The sequence below is a fragment of the Motacilla alba genome, chromosome 2 (assembly GCF_015832195.1).
Source record: "Motacilla alba alba isolate MOTALB_02 chromosome 2, Motacilla_alba_V1.0_pri, whole genome shotgun sequence".
Lineage (NCBI taxonomy): Eukaryota > Metazoa > Chordata > Aves > Passeriformes > Motacillidae > Motacilla > Motacilla alba.
The window spans coordinates 85,605,910-85,626,732 of NC_052017.1; positions in this window are offsets into that span (position 1 = coordinate 85,605,910).

Here is a 20,823-nt window from a genome sequence, read left to right on the forward strand (position 1 = left end):
ACAAGTCCCATTTGGAAAGACAGCTGCACAGCAAAACGTAATGAAGGAAGTATTTGCAAGAAGTGTTCATCCAGAGGACAACTAATTTCAGAGCTGCTTTGATCAAATCTTGGGCCACAGGGCTGCTCCACTTCCTTTGTTGCATTTGGTAAGGGCCATCATGGACCATTCTACTCTTGGCAGGTAAAGAGTCTCATTTTAAAAGTGCTAAAAAAATCCATCTGCGAATCCTGATTTTATGTGTTAAGAATAACATGAAGAGAAAAAGAGTATTTGTTGAGTCTCATAAGCAATTAAGTTAGCATCAATAAAGACTCATGCTGCTCAAGTGGCCCTGGTCACTTCTGTCCCCATATAGAAAGATGGCCCAGATGCTCCCCACCACTCCATTGCATTGTGTTATCTTTGACAAAAATGTGCCATGATGGGAACCATCCTACATCTATTTTGTTGAAATTGTCATTCTTGCAGCAGTAAAACAAATCTTATAGATCATATTTTCTTTGGAAAAATTTTTTCTGTTTTCTCTTTTCTTCTAATATTATTTAGTGTATTTTAAAAGAATTTCTAGCCTTCCTTTATATGTGTGAAAAAAGGGTGAAAACCAGCAGCAGCAACCACCAAAACCTGACAGATAACCCCTGTGTATTTCCACTCATTCAGAATGAATGAGAAGCTCAAGAGTACTCTGCCATTAGACATAGATGTCCAAAGTCATAGTTTACCAGGTGTCACATTCATCAGTTTCTATCACAGATTTGATAATTTTCTCAATCATAATTTAAAAAAAAAATTTAAATAGCAAAGCTTAAATTATCCTTGCATTATCTCTTCCTTCCTGGAAATGAAAAGACTAGCGTGACATAAAAAACAAGTCTCCATACTTAGCTGATTTAGGGATGTTGTAATAATTTAAAAGTCTTCAAACTTTTGAAGTTCAGTATGTAAAGCCCTGACTGTACTGAAGGAGGAGAAAGGTCTGCATGAGGCCAGTGGTAGGGCTTTCATCTTCATCTCCCTGCCTCCCTTCCCTGGGTATATTTTGAAGGGGATGCTTTAACCTGATGCCAACAGTATATTGTAGTTGGATCACCTTTCCTGGCAGTCTCCTCCCCGTGGCCTCTCTGTTCTTTACATGGAGGAGAATGCACAGCTGAAGACCAGATCACACGCGTGACATTCCTTTACATGATTTACAGGGACCAGCTTCATTGCAACAGAGATGCAGACAGACGTCTGCAGGAGGAAAATGTCTACTCAGGTGCAATACAGATTTGGATGCCAGAAAGCTTGGGCCAAGGAAAGAGATAGATAGGCTTCATCTTGAAATGTGTTGAGGAGTGCATATCTCACATATTGTAAGTTGCCCATCCCAAGGACATTCAGATGGGGACGATAAATTTTTGACTGAAGTATTCCAGAAAAGTGCTGAATTAGAAAATGTTTGGCATACTAAATGAATTATTCAGTTTAAAAAAAATCCATTTTTTTTTTCTTTCCGTACTACAGCTTCAAGCTGGCTCTAGGCTAAGGAGGGAGATGAAAGAGCACAGTTATACTTACGATGTGGCAGTTTTTTTGCAATTGACCTTTTTTTCAGGTGACCTTTTCTAGACACCCTGATCTAGTTTGAATGTTGGTGAAGCCTAAAACTGGGATTCAAAAGAATGTAGTGAACGGACTTTGTTATCACATGGTGTAATCCCTGTACTGAACATGGCATCTGTCATGAAATGGGTGTTTTCTGGGGTACCTCAGCTTTATTACCTTAAATGATATGCAGCTGAACTCATACGCTTGCTAGGAAGAGAAAATAAATGTTTCATTGGGTCTTTTTAGACCCATACTTTTTGTCCAGAGCAGACAAAATTCTGGCATTTGCCTGTGGTTAAAACATAAAACTTTTTCTATTACATCTTTGATAACGTATCAAGAAAACACTTCTTGTTACAAGGAATTCAGAGTTGTGACTTATACAAAATAAATGAAACACCCAAAACTGCAAAACTGAAAATTATAAAACTACAGAGAACCAAACAAAAATTCCATGAAACATAAATTTTCCCTAGGGACAGACACCCAGAGGGATAGGGATTACTCATATAGAATGTGCATATGTATATTAAAAGATGCTTATACCTTAACATGAGAAAGCAAGTGAGATTTATAGTTGTTGGGTTGTTGGGTTTTTTTTACATTTAACGTTAATCTTCCTCACTCATTTTCACCATAGGAAAACGTCTGGATCAATCAGCTTAATTTTGCATTGCTGTTTTCAGCATTTTTAAGCCCACGTTTCTTTCTCTGCGGACTTCCAGAAGAAAAAAATGGAACTGGAAAGTTGTTGTCTTTCCTTTCTTTCAAACATGGTTTTGTTCCTCCCTGGAGGAAACAGCTTCAAAATATAGTAGATCCCTGCATTCCCTGAATCCACAGAGTAGACATATCTTTAGCAATTCCTCTTTCTCATCTGAAAGAGAAGAATTTGCAGGTTGGTGGTAGACAAAGTTCCATCTGCTACTCTGACCTTCCAGGCTCTGTAACTTCTGTCCTACATCACCATAGGACAGGCCCCTCACACATACCCTATGCCAAGGGACCTGCCTCAGCACTGCAGCTGAAGGCTGCAGGTTATCTGTGTTTGGAGCCATGTAAAGATGTGGGTAACCTTTGGGTTCAGTTGAAGTTCAGTTACAATTTTCAGTCTGTTTCTCTGCTCTTCATTTTCTCAATGGGTGATTTCTTTTCCCTGTATAACCCACCATAATGGTACAGGGAAATATTTATCCTATTTTTCAACTCACAGAAAGTATGAAGTGAATTTGCTCCCTGTAACACATTGGTGATAGAGCCAAGCTCTGAATGCAGAAATCGGGAATCCCAGGGCTGCTTTTAATCTATGTTTCTTTGTAGTGCTTGGAAGGAGACCACAGACCTGATGCCGTCTCTGCTGCAGAATCACTGAGAATTACAGGTAGCCATAACCTTTATCACAGGAAGCCATAACTTCACCCTGAAATGAAACATGCCACACAATAAGAAATGTCACATGGAGAATTGTTTTTTCTGCCATAATTCCAATCTACATTGGTTCATTGAATTAGAAATAGATGAAAATTGATATTAATATTTTATATTTCTAATATACAAGCCTATTATTCCTGTGATGATAAGATGTTCCCTTTCTTTACTAGAAGGTATGACTTTAACAGCTGAAAGTCAAGAATTCCAGGAGTTTGTCCCTTAAAATAATTTGTTTTACTGCAGTAACCCTATAATTATTCAATATTACCTCATGTAATTTCATTGCTAAAGCTGAGAACAATACTGCAATATGACTTTCTATTTCTCCTTCTCCCTCTCCCCCCTTTGAGGCATTTCAGGATGATTTCAGATATACTTATATATATATATATATATATATATATATATATATATATACTCTTTGCAATAAAAGCCGTAAGACTTAAAAAATATTACACCAAAAGACATTTTTGGAAAAAGAAGTTGACTTATGTCCCATATTATATACTTTCACAATATTCAGCAGAGAGAAACAAATCTTTGATCATACTTCCAGATGAAATATTTTTGTTACTCTTTTCTTTTTACCATATAAAGTATTAATTGAACAATGATGCTGTAAAATGTGCATATGGAGACAGTTAGATCCACCCATGTTATTGTAAAGCAACTTGTTTGATGTTTCATATTGTTCAGCAGAAGAACATCATTAAAATATCCTGTCTGGCAAGAAAGGCTATCATGTTGAAAAGGAACCTTGGCCTCGGATTTTTTTTTATTATTATTTTCTCTTTATTTTCAGTCTGAATCTGAAATTCCCCAAATATACTGCAGAACCAGGCATCAGGCTGGATTCGGAAATATCTGCAGCTTCATAGGGACCAAACTGTCTGTGCCCAGAGGGCACTTCAGGCTCTACTGCCCCTTTTCCCTGCATCCTGCCCATGGCCAGGTCAGCCCCCATGGCCCCAGCTCTTGCCCCAGGGATGCTGCAGCACGGCTGTTCCTCAGCATCCCACAGCCCTGCTATTCTTCAGAGCAGACCACTTCGTACAGATGCTTTGAATGCCTTTCTGACAGCAAGAAACTACTACTCTGTTGGCTTCTTAGCTGATTTGCCTCACACTGGAAAAAGCAATAAAATTTTCTGCTGTAAAGTTTTAATTGTTCTGTTGGGGATTTTTTTCTGATTATTAGATGTAATTTAAAATAGATGTTTTAACTCATCTGCACCATAAGTTTATTAACCTTTTTTACCTGCAATGAATTGTTTGCTAGATGAGTGTGTTATGCCAATATTTAAGTCTCGTAAGTCTTGAAGATAAGTCCTGTGGAAGCATCCAGAGGAGGCATTAATGAACACAGCACTATGCCCCATCTGCAAATGAGCTCCCATTAGCTTGCTGGGAACACCACCCTGCATATGGAAAATATACCATGACTTGTTATTCAAATGTAGAATCTCCAATTGAAATTTTTAAAGACAATTACTATTTTAATATCATATTGTAATCATTTTTACAAAAGAGGAAGAGGAGGGGGATAGACACATGGGAGGTTGGAGCCCACATTGCAGCTTTTCCAAAGATATTTATGGGTTTTAGTGGTTATCTGCTATTATAACTACTGCACTTGAAAAGGCTATCTTGGCTACTACTTACATAAATCAAATCATTCAGTTTAATAAATGATGAGGGTAGTTGCTTAGATACCTGAGCAACATACTCACCAATGGTGCTTGACAGACATCTCAATATTTATCCAGTTCCCTTAAAGGCCTCTTATTTTGGAGAAAGCAACACAGGCTCGGTATGCTGAGCTAGGATATATACAATTTTGCCTGTCAGCAGCAGAAATAACAACTACTGATGGTTAGTAACAGCGCACAGAATTTCTGTTGTTGATGATGAACAGAGATGCTTGAATGTCATCTTTATCACTCGTGCAGCTCTGGATCTGCACCGTCTTGATGGCCACCGTGAGTGTTTTACCTCTTAACTGGAGGCCAGGCTGTGTGACAAGACAAAACAAGCAAAATGCCTGTTTGTCAGGGTAAAAGGATGGTAACTGGCACTGAATGGTTCTCCTATTACTGGGCTTGTGACAGACCTATTTCCTCTTTAAATGGAGGGTGTTGACTGGAAAGCTATGTTTCATGATTGTTGGTTTGAGGGCTGGTTAGAGCTTTAAGTAAGCAAATGGAAAATATCTGAATGAGGAGGAAATGAAGGGCAATAAAAAAGAAATCCCACCACACCTTTCATTTGGGTAGTTGCTCACAGTACAACTGTACATGAAGGAGATTCTCTTCCAAGTGAAAAATCCAATCTATTTCTTTCATAAAACCGCCAATCCTTAATAAGGCCTTACCCTGGCCTTCTTCAGTGCAGAAATAGATACAGCGGTATAAATAGCAGCTAAAACAAACCATCTGGTGAAAAGGAGGCACACTGCCTTGAAAGACAGCAATAGCACTGTCTTTTGAAGGTAAATAAGATTGCCACTTTGACAAAAAGACCACATGTCCTTCACTTAAGCAGTAGCTTTTGTCCCATTCAGCCACACATGAAAGACCAAAAGGGCTTATGTTTTTTAAGCTACAAGAAACGCTTATAGCCTAGAAACACATTATTTAGCCCTACAAATCACTTAGATTCCTAAGTCATCATTATTACAATGGCACTGCTACTACAGCAGGGTAACAAACTGAAAACTCCTGCTGTTTTTAAACAGGAAATTAGAATCCAGCTCCTTACCCATCAGTTTAATAATTTACCTTTTTTCCTTTAAGATTTTTAATATAGCTTTAGAATTGAGGAGATCACTTTCTAATAAGTTGATCGGTGACTGCACCACTTGAGAGACATTGGTGTTAACGTGAATTATGTTCTTTTATGCCTAAACATTTATGCCTAAATGTTTTACCTACCATTCTGTAAACTTATCCCAGATCTTGGAAAGCTTCCTAGCTGCTGCCTAGATAATGCAATGATGATGGACTTTTTCCCTTTGTAAAGATAGATTTCCCAATAAAAGTGGTGTTTTCTCCTCTTTTATAGTGGTCTTTAAAAACATGCTTTGATGCAAAATCTGGTAGACTCTACACATCATTTCAGTAAATGGTTCTAGTTCTGAGACTTCTTTGAAGACTCTCAGTGGCCTCTTCTGATATTAAAGTATGCCACTAGGAATATTAAATTACTGTCCCACCTGTTTCCTATACTGTGTTATGTACTCTAAAATCTCTGCCAGAAACATAAACAGAGTTATTGTACTATCAATAGAAGACCTTGAAATTATATTGCATTGTATACACAGATATTGTTCTGATATGTTTACAGATGCCTTTTTTCTAGGCTATTATTAGAAATTTTGTGTTTGGTAAAGCAGAAAGGTAGTATAGCTGTATATATCTGTGTGTTACAAGCAGTGAAACTATACATGGGTAAAAGTTACAGCATTTCTCAATAGCCTGTTCTTTGTTCTAGGTGAATGCCAAGCCTTCTCAGTATGGAAGGGCAGCTTCTGACAGCCACTACGGCCAAATTGTTTTCATCAACATCATTCCTGGGGCAAATGATTATTCCCTGGGTTAACCACCAAGTTCTGCCAAGCAGTATCCGGTGTTTCCCAATTGGCTTAGTTAGACTTCTGAACATCCGTGAGTTCTAATCCACAAAGCAGTGAATACGATAACATCTAATCATGATACCAAAGAGTATTTTCAATCAAATATTCATAAACTACTTTATATTCTGAAAAGGAGAGAGAGCCAGTACAAGCTTTACTTAAACTGAGATAAACCTATTTTCTGGAAAAACTAAAGAACTTTTTTCTTTGTAGCTCTCTGGTGCTGCTCATTTCAGAAAGCTTGTAAGGTAAGGGCTCATCTTCTTCAGAGATTTTCCCAATATATTTTACACAGGCCAGGTTTTGCTACTGATCGCATTACGCAATTCTTCAGCTGAGAACAAGCTTGCACCTCTCTAAATATGAACAGAATCCGTCCCAATGCTTAATTTTCATTGCTATTAACAAGGCAAAATGGAGGATAAAACCCCCAAATAACCCATCCAAAATGCTGTCAGCCATTAATGTCTGAATGTCAAATGGAACCAGAATAAGTACTGCTGTTGCTATAGTAACACATTAACTGTAAAAAAATGTCTAGCCCTCTAAAAACTTAAGTACATCCATATGCAACAGCTTACACGTACTTATGGGATTTAAAGGATTCTTGGTCCTTTCCCTGGTAAAATTATACGTCTCCTATTGGAGATCTTTTAGTGTCTCTTAGTTTCACTAACGAAAAGCAAACATGCCAGGAAATGGCAAATAAATTGCCTTTACCACATTATACCACTAAGAAGAGTATAACTAAGTACTAATTTAGGTCGTGCAAGGTAAAAGGGAGACAGAAGTGATGGCTATTCAACTTTCCTGAAAATATTTTGAGTAGTGCAAAGAGAGCATGGGAAAATTTGTTTGGTAAGCATGTAAGATATTGTAGCAGATAAAATTTGCCAGGATCAAGAGCTTAGAGAATGAATAGTTATCTCCAGAGAAAGCTGGAGAGAGGATAACTCTTAACTAGAAACCAAGGATGGGAGATAGAGCAAGAATATAAAAAGCACACAGTCCTCTCTGATCTAACATGCTTGCTGGTCCCTCCAAGTCATCTTTTAAACAATCCAGCAAAGGAGCTAATCTACCTGGGTCCTTTTTCAAAGACAGAATGGCAGTGGCTCTTATACAACCGTGCATGTTTGTTATGAGGGTATCTAATATTTGAGTAACTGAAAAAGGAGGTTACCAAGAGAATATAACTTTTTTTTCCTACAAAGTAAATACATACTGTAAAAGCTGTATTCCACAGGAAGCTCCACTCTTGGTTGAAAACAACTATTTTCTATACTTAGTCTTCTCTGGGTCAGGAGTGGATTCTCTGAACTTTTCTGTAGATGAAAATAAACGGCAGTAGATGCTACTTTCATTTTCTCATAAATTTCAAAATGCCTGATGCTTTGTGGTTCTCATTACCCAATTCAAGTCCTTCCTACTCAGTTCAGGATGGCCTGTCTATGAGCCTGGATTCACTTATTGGTAATTACTCAAGTAGTTGGGATGCTCAGTTAGGACAAATAGGCAGCAGGCTCGTGGCAACCTGGAGGCATGTGGCATATGGAAATGCAGACTTGGCAAACAGTGCCACAGCAGGCACTCCAGTGTTGTGGACATGGATAAAAAGTATCCACATCTGCAATAGGGTGTGATTATATGCCACCTGCCCACATTATCATCATATGCTCTATTTGATGTGCTCTGCAGCATATTTATCTCTCATCTCTGTCCCATCTGTTATTCTCTCCTTTGCTACGAAAGTTCTGCTCAGTAGGTTTCTTCTTTCTGTCACACTATTTCTACATATGCTGCATCTTCATCTTTCTTCCATTCACTCCTCATCTGCTCCCTTCAGCCTTGTACCCCACCCACTGTGAAGGGGACAAGCCCAAAGCAAGGTGAACACTACTCAGCTGGTACCAAACCTGGGCCCAAAACGCTGTTGGCTGTTCCTCAGGACCTGTGCTTCTGTCAACATCTCCCTTCCAAATAACACTTCCTAAGAGTATCATTTTCCAAAGCTGCCCATAGATATAGATTTCAAAGTCTATTTTTGATATTACTATGAACTGGATGTATTGAACTTGGGAAAAAAAATTATTAACTAGTTCTTCATTTGCAGGAGACTTTTCAAAGGTACACAAACACAGTATCATGCAAAATGTCATGTAAATCTTCCAAAGAGAATTTTGGCATGGGTTTGCCTCCTTCCTGTACTGGACAAAGACTTTGTGCACTTTGGTGTTTTGCCTGTCTGTGTGTGATGATGGTGTGGTGTGACTGGATTCCCTTTCACAGGTAAACTGCAGAAGTTCACCAGAATTACAAGTCTGGAGCAGACTTACTGGCTGCAAATTTTTTCATTGCTTGGGGAGCTGCAAATTGTTCTTGATTGTTCCCTTCTCAGTTCTCTTACCCAAAAGAGAATAATAAGGTCATACTACAGGTAATAATCAGAGCTTCTTCCTTCTCCCTGTCATGCAGCAATGGCATTGCTGGGAGGGACTGAACGAAAGAGATTAGTCAAAAGGGAATAACACATTTAAATCTATCAGAATTCCAGATGGGACATGTCAATTAGTAATAACACAGTGCCTGGGATCCTCTGTAGAGAAAGGCTTGCTTTGTTACTTTAATGAAGTTCCTCCTAATGGAAGGCTGATGGATCATAACTACCTGACAAGGGTTTGAAGCTGGTGATGAACAATTGAAGTTCCTGTTGCCTGTCTCATCCCACCCAAATTCCCCCGCTTGTAGGACCACAAAGCAGTGAGAGTAGCACAGTGCCCAGACCTGTAAAGACAAAAAAAAAAATGCAATGCCTGAACCCATTTTATCCAGGTTGCTCTTGTGCAACTCAGCATGTGGAGGGAGGCAGGACACAACCCAGGCTGCTCCCAGCCTTTCCTACCAGCACCCTCAACCTGTTGCTGCAGTACTGGCTGCTTGCCCAAGAAATTACTGCTACAGAACTCCTCTAGCTACTATGAAATAAACAGGCTGGAAATAACAATATTTGAGATAAGAAAATGTAGTCCAAGATTAAAACAGTTTTGTTCTCCTGTAAATTCTCACCAGACCCGTATGTAAGAGGAAAAGAATTTACAGTCATGAAATATCCTTGAGCTTTGACTTTGGAAGCAAACCACTATGCCCTGAGTCACCTGGCCTTGCCTGATTTGATGCTTTCCTTCAAGCTCCTTGGCCTAAAAATGAGAGACTTCATAATGGAAGAGGGTATTTGTAGAGGGTTGGTGTGTTTTAAATAGCTGCTTTAGAAGAAAAAAAGAAAAATCCAGCCTGGAGATGATGTGGTTTTATTTAATGATTTCAGAATAGTTTTAAGACTTTGGTTGAGATATTTTTTTCTTCTTTTTATTTTTTTCTTTCTAGCCGTGCAAGTGTCTTATGATTTTTGGCAGGTGTTCTGGGCTTGTTCTTTAGCACAAACTCTAGACAACGAGCCTGTGAGTTCAGAAGCATTTGCTTGTCTTAGCTGGGATCTCTGGATTGCACCTCATTCCAGCACTGGTTTTGGTGCCATACAGAACTTGCTGGCTAGTTTGAAATGATGACACAGAAAACACTGTGTGCTCAGAGGAGAGTCATTCCAAGTGTCCAGGCAGGAAAATTAGGCTGAAAAACTGATAGAACCAGATCCAACCTGTGGCTAAATGTTCAGGGCCAGATCCTCGGGTAGATTAAATCATCATTAGGTCATTCATGTTAATGGAAGAATGTGCTGATTGACCTTCACTGAAGATTTTAGCTGGCCTGAGTATGTGCCTGTTGAAATTAAGAGGACTTTCCAAGGAGTGATGTGATTTTGAGTCACTTGTTTGGTACATTTTTTTTCTTTTATTCCATTTTATTGTCTGTCTTTCACCTACCAGGGCACAGTTGCCCTCATCACTGGCCCACTCAAGGATTACAACTTTCCCCTTTCCAAGTCTTGTATAACCAATTATATTATTATCAGTCACTGATACTAGGAAAGTACACATATTATTTAGAATCCAAAAGTAACCCTTTCCGGTGCAGCTCTTAGCGCTGTTGTGCAAACAATGTGAAGTTTAGGTCCCTCTGCCCCAGCCACTGTCTGGGCAGTTTTAAGATCTTAAATCACACAAGGTTTCAGCTACAGAAAACAACCAAACACATCACTGCTATTCAGGATATTTGCTTTGGCTTCTCTTTGCAAAACAAGTCCGGAGATAAAAGAGCTCCAGTAGGTAATTCTTACAAACCATTCAGAAAATAATGAATGCTCTCTGTGCATTGGAGGCCCCCAGTTTTCTGCTTTATCATGGAGAATGGTAAAGGAAGGCTCTGAATGGGAAATCAACCTTGACAAGAACCACATCTTCTTCACAATGCCTGATTAAAGTCTGAAAGTTACTGCCATAAGATACTACTGAGTCTTCCAGAAATAGTATGGTTTCAGTATTACAACCAGACAGAATGAAAATACCCTTTAGTGCTCTGTACTTCAGTGGAGCATTGAGCAGGCTTTTCTGCCTGCTGCATTTGAAATTTATTTCTGTCTAAAGTATTTGGTAGGGGCCTTCTCAAGAAATTAGTTTCGTGGTCTGATTCAGCCTGCCATTTTATTATTTTTATAATAATAAAATATAGAAATTTTTATATTTCTATATTTTGACACACTTATATAATGTACCTTTGCCAACTAAGTAGCCGAACAGTATTCAGTTTTTATGTAAGACTTTTTATTCGTACATCAAAATATTTTCCAAATAAAATTTATGGATATAGAAACTAAAACTGAAAGAAACAACTCAATTTCTTGGTGTTACAGATCACAAATAAAATACACACTTCTTAAATTAATCTAATTACTTTTTGAATATGTCATGCTTAAAGATTGCATAATTCATGTGTATTCTTAATTAGCTTTGCTTTGAAAATTCAAGACAGAAGGAGTCTAATATTCTTACATACTGCTAATGGTAATTAATACATTATTACATAACTGGAATGTCTTTTGGAAACATGAATAGTTCCAATGCAAAAGTCTGGTGGTGTAATAAGAGATCTCTTTGGGAAAATTGTATGGTAGACTAACAGCATTTTTTAAAGAGAGGTCATAGGGATATTAGAGAGTAAAACCAGCAGTAAGCAGGTTTCTGGGAGTCCACAGACTATTAGTAATGAAGCCACAAGCTGTAACTAAGAACAATAAGTCAGTCAGGGATTGGTTTTGCTATACTGCAAATGCATAAGGACCTGGAAATCAAACAGGATTGAAAGGTACAGCTCTAAGCAGATAGCATGTCCCTACTTCACAACAGGCACAGAACCTGGGAAAGCCCTGACTTCAAAATCCAAATCCTGGTTGCCAAAGGCTCTATGAGTTCAAAAATATAAGTGAAAAAATTTGTGACAGAAGATCCCTTGAAAGGTATAGAGTAGAAAGCTGTAAACCAGTGGAGGCAGAGAATGTGTGCTGGCAAATACTGCATGGTTGTCTCATCCTTGTGCTCCCTTCTCTAGGCATCCCCCGGATGCCAATGCCAGGGATGCGGTACTGGAAGAGAAAGATTTCTCATCTGCATTGATAGAGCTGTTCTTACATTACCTGCTTTCACAGATGGGTACCACCAAGGTAGAGTCTTATGGCACAAGGAAGTTGTATCACCAGTTGCAGGCTCTGTCTTCTGTGCTGGATTCTGCTCTGCTTTTTTGTAACATTGTGTCCTGCCCCATTTATTCAAAGACTGGAGAAACAGTCGGTGTTTTCTGTTTGTGGATCAGTAGCATCTTTTTGACTTTGCAAATTTCAGAATACCGAAAAGTGGTCTAGAAGCAACATTTCGGATGAAGAGATTTCAAATGATTTGGCATGCCGTGGTCAACAAAGTGGGAAAACTGGCTGCAGTCCCTCAGAGAAATCTACTTGACATTACAGCACATGAATGGCCTCTGAGAAAAAAATCTTATAGTGATGACAACCGACTTGCTCATCTGAGGTAACCCTTTTTGTCACTGAAGCTGTTACTCCACATTGGGCAATAAGTCAGCAAGCCACTTTCTCTGGACTGTTTGCTGAGCTTTAGTCTAGACTTAGAATCAAAAGTCTCTGGTTTCTGTGCAGCTCTCATAAAAGTCATTTCCTAGAACAATAAATAACTAGACCAGGGTCTCAGATACTTTAAAAGCTACATTTATGCTAACAGTTCAACAAATACCGCACATTTTTAATGTAAGTAACCCTATAAAGTTTTAAATGGTTCATGGGTCAATCTCACACTCCTTTTACATTTGTTTCTTTGGAAACACAAAAGTGATGGAGTTCTAGCAGCACTTACGTTTGTGGGAACAAATTTTTGAAGTCACATATACCAACATATTAGTATTCATGAACACTAGACTTCGTATGTAACTACTCAGATCAGAAGGGCTTTTGGTTTCCATCCCTACTCCAACTCCACATCTGTTTGTACATCCCAACCGTACCCAGAATTGCGAAAGTCTTGTGTTACCCCAAGGTACACATAACCACCCATTAAGAACTTCAAAGACTTAGGAAATTTCAAAAAATACCTCTTAGGTTCAGGCCGTGAAAGGACTCAGGCGTATTAAGATTGGCTAAGACACTTAAGTCTAAAATGCAGATCCTAAAAATCCTCAGTAGGTGTGTATGCATTAAAGTCTCTGTGCTCAAACTTCTGATATAAAGCATCACAGGTGCCCACCTGCTGAATTAATTACTTGTCGCTGAAAAAACAGATTGACTCTCTTCTGTTTTCCTGAAGCCTGAAGTGTGGCTTCATACTCCAGTCTTCAAGAGACCAGAGTTCATTATAGAGCCCAAACTAGAAAAGAACAGCCCATCAAAGGAAGAACATATGCTTGCTGCTGCCTAACAGCCTTTTTATTGATGTTTCAATATTTTCTTCACCTGAAGCTCCCAAGTCTGTGCCATATGTGAAGAGTCCCTCCATCTAGCTTGAGTGACAGGTTCTGCTTTAGGATACTCTTGGATCACATGCCATAGCCCCCATGTTCTTTCTGAGCTTGAATCTCTGTGCTCTGTGCATCTTGGGAAGCCAACTGCCTGTGTGCATCTGACAATTCTGCAAAGTGTCTTTCTGAATCTTTAAGCACCTTATTATCTTGGAAAACAAGATTTACAATCTTGCTTGTATTTGACACCCACAAATAGATCTAAGGGATCATCTTCATACCTCACAGGGTTCTTTCATTTTTTCATTATTTTTACAAAGCACTAAATTAAATTTCTGATGAGAAAAGGTGAGGTGATTAATACTGGACTGAACAGATATTTAATGTGCTGCAGCAAAAAATAAAATTAAATTATGCTGATCAGATACATTTGCCATAAATTGTTCCTCAATTATTCCTTGTTGATAAATGCACAAGTGCATGGTCTCTCTGTAATTCCCTTCTTGCCTATTGAATGCTTTAGCACAATATTAACAGAAGCAGAGGATAAGATTACAAGGCAGTGATGAACTATCTTAAGTAAAGACTTGCATTGGCATTAACTAAGCCGTGTTTTTCCCTTCCAGATGTAAATCTTGATTTTTTTAGTGTCTTGACTTAAATACAGGATTCAAAATTTTCTCATTGAAAGGGAATCAAAATGGTAATCTATAATGGCTATGATGTCTGCAGGGTCCTATGAAGACATTTCAAGAGCAAAGTGAATTTGGCACAGACATGAACAGCAATGGGAGTAAGGATCAAAGTGCAGTTTTTGTAAGGTTTTCTAAAGGTGCTACAGACATTCTTGGCTGCCTGCAAACATCAGATAAGAGCCTACATAAGGATTGTGAAAAGAAGAATAATTGCCACATTTATGGGATTTGCACACCAGATTAATAACTTGTGGCTAGGAGTTGATCTGTAAGCAAGCAATATTTAGTAGGTGTGAGAAAAAAATTCCAATCATGTCTTGAACTGGAACACAGTTCAAATGCATGAAAAGAAATCAATGACTCGGTACCATCAGCTTAGAAATTAAACACAATGAAGAACTGAAGTTCAAAGAAATATGCAGGCCATATTGAAGAGATCAGGCAGAGCCAGAAATAGGAAATAAGGCCTTGAAGGAACTTCATTGTAAACAGGTGAGCCACAGCTATCATCTGACATTCTGATGATAGGATAGTAAAGAAGCAGACATTCTCTCCAAAGTGAGAATAAATGTATGTTTTGCTCAATTTGAAACTGCACTTGGCTCCATAAACAAATAACATCAGACTCTAATAGATGCTAAAAGTAGATACAGTTGGATTTACCATATGCGACTTTTCAAAATATCTATAGCAAAATGACTGCTGACAGGAAGAAAAATCATCATTAAAGCCAAGAAAATTGTCAGATATGTCACAATAATAGAAAGACTGTACAGTTCTTGTTAACCACGTGGGGACATCTACTACTTAAACTTGCAAAAGACTTGTGAAATAAATAAATTAAGCATTATTATTTCCATTCAGCTGATATATAAACTCAGGCACAGGTGGCTTTGTCTAGCCCCTCTCATCAGTAATGCTGTCTCCTCATGCCCTTGGTTTATCATAGACTCAATGAAACAGGTTTTTTTGGTAGCCCATTTGTAAATTATTAGCAGGAAAACACTGATTTGATGCTGGTTATTCAATGGTTATCACAAACCATGAACAGTTCTGGGATATGCAAGCTAATATTACCTTCTCTAACCTTATTTGGCCTCAGCATTAGGCACCTCAGCCAACAGCTATTGTTTTCTGTCAGAGGAGATTGATCGAGATAAAAAATTGCCAATAAAGTTTACAGATTTTTCCTTTTAAACAGGACCAAACCAAGCACTCTGGGGAGATTTCCCCTTTGGTCTACTGAAATAGTCACTGGAAAGAAAAAACACAATACCCCAAACTGAACATGTCACTTCAAGTCTCCATAACAATGTGAGAGAGATACAGGCAGAACTTGTTTGCTCCTGTAAGACAGCATTCAAAGACTGAAATCCTGACAATATTTGTTTACATTTGTCAGTAGAAATTTGATTTGCCAAAAACTGCACTGCAGAAGAAGAAGCCTTAGTAATTAAAAATTTAGGCTTGAATTCATTTAATGATTTCTCCTGGCCTCCAGATGCCATTTTAAATGACCTCAATTCCTTATATATTTAAGTAATTTCTCGGAATATTTTACAGTCCTATTCATTTAACTGGTTGGGGTAAGGAAAAAAGTTACAAAGGGAAATTAAACTAAGTTTTCTAACTGATTTTTTGCAATTGCATTGGTTTCCAAGCTCTTTAGTCCACACTGAAGTTGGCTGACTGAATGCCAGCTTGATCAAAACCAGACTGGAAGACAACTGGCAAGAAGCAGGACTGGGGTAGATGAGCAATAAAGGGCACAGAGGTGGTAAGGTTGCACTTGTACAAAGTGCAGTCTGGGTTAAAGGCAGCCTCACCTGGGAATACTCAGGAGTATTGGAGGAGATGTCTTCATACCCACAGGGATACACCCATCCAGTATGGACAAAAGCAGGTTTTCATGGTGCAGCCCATTGGCATTCAGCTCTGATAGCAACTGCGTAAAGCAAACTTCAGACTTCTCCTCACAGGACTTGCAAATCATTTGCAGGACCTCATTAAAGAGAACTTTGTTAAGCACAGAATGCTAAGAAAGCATTGCCACTAGATGAGAAAACGATAGAGCTACAGAGAGCCATTAGAGTCAGGTATCACTTTTTCCATGTGCAATGCAAGATTTTCCAAGTCAGTGTCTGGAATTCAAACCCAAATACGTCTGAATCGCAGATGAGGCTTTTATCTGGAGGAAAAATACTCCCAAGAAGCAAGTCTTCAAACTAAGAAGGGGGTAGACATAAAAATCGGGAAGGATTTATTTTCAGTCTCATGTCCATATTGGCTTGTTTGCCAGGATGGCAGAACCTCCAGCATATAGGTGCAAGCTCTCCCCAACAAGAGAAAAAATACCCTGAAGATACTGAACATACAAGATATTTTTAGCACCTGTGTCTGTTCTTTTGCAGCTTTCTGTGGTTGAATTCCATAAAGAATTGTTGGCCCTAAACATCGTAAGCCCCAAAGCCTGACAGCTGACTGGCATTGTTACAGTACCTCAGCGCTTGGAAAGTGATCAGCACAGCACAGAATGCATGCTAGAGTTCAACCTGCTAAAACAGACTTTAAGGGTTTGAAAAAGTTTCCAAGAGAGGGACGGCAGCACGGAAAACTCCTGCACAGTGATCTCAGGCAATTGTTCAGGAGATATTAGAGAGAAAGCACTGGATTCCCCGGTCTCCCTGTAAGTGTGCTGCAAGGCTTTTTAAGGAAACAACAAAGACTGCAAATGTTCTGCTGAGCCTTTCCATCATTTCCCCTTTTCCACAATAAATTGGAAAGAGGCTCCTCAAAATGAAAAGTGTTTTTTTCTCCCCTACAAACTTGTAAAAAGACCACATGGACAATGGCAAAGTGCAAAGACATCAGAAGCCCTTGGTAGAATGCGTTGAAAAGGATTCCCAAATTCCAACTGCAATGGGAACTGTAAAACACCTCAAACTTCTGCTTTCTTGATGTTTGAGGTCTTGTAGATAAGAGTTAGGATAACAGCTTAGTTCAGCAGGGCAAAGCTCCTTCATGTTCTCTGGTGTATGAGGGAAATGGGGAGAGACTTCTTGTTGGAGCCAGTTACTGGTGCCAGACAGCAGGGCTCATCCTCTGGCACCCATTCAGACTGTGTCAACCAATCAGTTCAAAAAAGGGAAAATTTTAATGCTGTCTTCCAGAGGACAAAAAAGCACTTCTTAGAAGCACAGCAAGGAGGAGACCACCTGGGGCACCACAAACAGACCCAGTTCCATTATTGTTCCCCAGTCTGCAAGAGAAAAATTATTCTTGGCTATAATCACACCTCCCTGCTTCAGGGATGTTAGATGCCAAAATTAGTAGTCTAGGGACTTTATAGGTGTCTAGAGTTGATGAGGAAAGAGAGGTTCCCAGAGGGCATGAAAAAAGACCACATGTCTTCTCCTCTGCTATCATTCTCTGGAAGACCTTTCACCTTTCTCTGTTCACTATAAAAGGATCATAGATGATGAGTTGATTGACTTCTTCTTTTGAGCTTGGACTTGCTCCTCTTCTCCTGCTGCTCTGTGCAATGAAGACTGAAAGAAATTCCAACTGAGAGAGAATGAAATGAACATGCTGTTTCATAAACATTTCCACACACTTAACACCTTCTTCCTTCCCTGCTGCTCAATTTCTCAAGGGAAAACTTTTTTTTAAGGAAAACTTATAAATTTTATCTTCCATCAGACTGTCCTGACTTAACACCTTCTTTTGCAGACCTTGGGGTGAAAAATGCAGAGATTTCTCAAAATGTCACTTTTTCTGCCTGAAGAGCTTTTGCTCACAGCTGAGCACAGCTGTTGCCCACAGAGCTGCTGTTTGTGAGATTCTGTAAACAATTCCAGGTTGCAGCAAACTGTAGGGCTTATTTGATAAATTGCTTTAAAACATGTAATGCATAGCTTTACATAAATGGACAAATACAAGGGTTGGAATGAAAGCATTTTCAATCTTCTGCATTTTCTGCCTGCTTAACAGTTTTTGCTTTGCTTTAGAGTTCATTTTCTTTAGAATAGAATGTACTGTATCCTGCTTTTTAGCCCCAAATTTGTAGCTAACTTCTCTTTCTCTCCAGATCACTTAAAAACTCCATCCAATAGTTTAAAACCAAAAAGACTTTAGAAAAATCCAAACCAATCACATTATCCTTTTATCTGCCTTCTTAATTTCCAAGCACTTAATGAGTCTTTCTCAGTTGGAAAGGTGGCAAATTTCCAAACATGTTCTATGCTGGCTGTACTGTCAGGTGTCTGGAGTGCTGGCATTCAGAAAGACCCAGCAAGCACAGACTGATAGGTAGGAATACAGTGAGGCAAGGAAAAAGGGTTTATAGGATGCCGTGGACTAAATGTTGACTAGAAACACATCCTACATGTTTCACATGTCAAAGTATAAATCTGAGTTTCTGAAAGCCGTTACAAGCTTAGGACAACATCTTACGACAACATCAGAATTCTTGTGATCAGTATCTGTTGGTCTTGAAAAAGACAGTGCAAAAAGGACAAAACATATTTCAAAACCAAGGGGTTGCTGAGGGTATTTGATAGCAAATCTATCTGAAGCTGGTTTGTTTTTTTTAGGGTTCCCTGCCCAGTGAGATGAATAAGGACTAATCACCTCTTGATATGTCATTTAGGCATCAAAGAATGTTCTCTAATACATCCTAGAAACAAGCAGAGTGTCGATGATTATTTGGCATCCTTTTAATGCACTGTGTGTCTCATTTCTGAAGATGAAACTGTTGGATGCTTCACCCAAATGCACTGGCTGATCTTCAGCATTCTATACAGAACATACACAGACAGAGCCTTGTAGAAGACCATGGTAGGCAAGAGCAACTGCAAGTGTAAGTGAACTTCATCCCTAGATTTTAGAGACTTCTATTAATCTCTTCATTACTCAGTGTATTTGAAAACTCAGCCTCTTTGATACATATCAAGGCAAGTTGGTAGCAGCTTGTATACAAAATTGAAAAGCAATCAGATATTTGGCAGTGAAATGCTCAGAGCCCCAGGGCATGAGTCTTATAAACCTTTACTAGGAGAATGCTTTTTAGGGTGAGACTGAATGGGAAGAATACAGCCTATCCTCTCCAATCTTGCAACAGATGTCTACAAGGCATTCCCAAGATTTAGAAAGACAGCCTAAAATAATATGTAAGTAAGTAAAAATGTGTTCTTTTAAGAAAGTTAACATCCTCTTTTTCTCATCTTTCTTTTCAACAGCCAGCACTTTCAAACTCTCAGTAGTTTTACTGTCATGGACCTGACCATATCTTCTTCCTCCTGGGGGTTTGGCACACTGGGCTCAGGGCCAATTTTGATAACAGAGATGTTCAGACTTAAACCAGTGCTGTGAGCAGCTGCAGTGGGGGCCTGCCCCTCCTTCGCTGGGTACTTGTAAAATGGCTCAGGCTCTTGATCCCTGCCTTAGCTACATTGTTGGTTCACCAGCGCCCACCCTTTTACTTCCCTAATTTTGGCCCTGATCCGTACCCACTGACTTGACTTTCTGGCTTGACCTTGAAGCTGTCCCATCCCTATGGACTTTCCTGGCAAATTGGACTGTTAGCTGAGGTCGACTGTCATTGCAGGCCTGCTCTGTGAGATGAGAGAAGATGAGCTAGAGCCAAGACTCACACCAAGGCTCTGACTGTACCCACACAGGTGCAGATCCAGAGCAGTGAGGCAGAAGGAACAGAGCAGGTCCAGTGTTGGCAAGATTACTACTCAACATCTATTTTTATTTCAAATATGACCATCATTGCCTTCTGGCTTCCTCTAGGGCTAGTGAAATATAACATCTAAAGGATGATGCTGATCAAAACAAGGGACTTGTCTCAAGTAAAATCTCATCTATATCCAGCTCTGGTGCTTAGATAAGGTCATTGTACAGACTTTTGACCAGCTGGACTCCTTTAACTATCATGTGAGAACAAGTCTTGTGGAGAGGCAAAAATAATGGTGATAATTTAGAAGAGCCAGACATTGCATCATCTCCTACTGGGGTCAGAACCAGCCATAATGATTCATGGTTACTATGAAAATGTAGATATCCAGGAAGACCCATATGCTATATGAGATATGGCAGCCAACTTGGTAGCAGGACAGACTGCTTGGAAAATTTCATATTACTGCTTTCCCGCACATGAAGCCCCCAGATATTTAGGATGTTTGTCCTAAGCACATAAAACTTTCTATCAATTGAGATGCAGATGCTTCAGGTGCTATTTCTCTTGGTATGACTACCAGTTTCCAAGGTAGTAGTGTTCCCCTGGAATTATAAAGTCATTTGTTCTTGTGACAGAGAGCAGAAAGTGCATGCTGAAGCTACTTTCTGCAGTTTATTCCCTAAAGAAGAAAAAGCCATCTTCACTCTGGTTATTTGACTTCACTTGGGACACTTGGAAAACACTGGAGCACTCTTTTTGCACTCTCAGTTGGGACTGGGCCCAATAACAGATACTGTTGCACTGGGATGAAGCAATTATTTGTTTTCCCAACACAAGACTTTGTACTGAATGGCCAAATTTACCCTCTGTCATTAG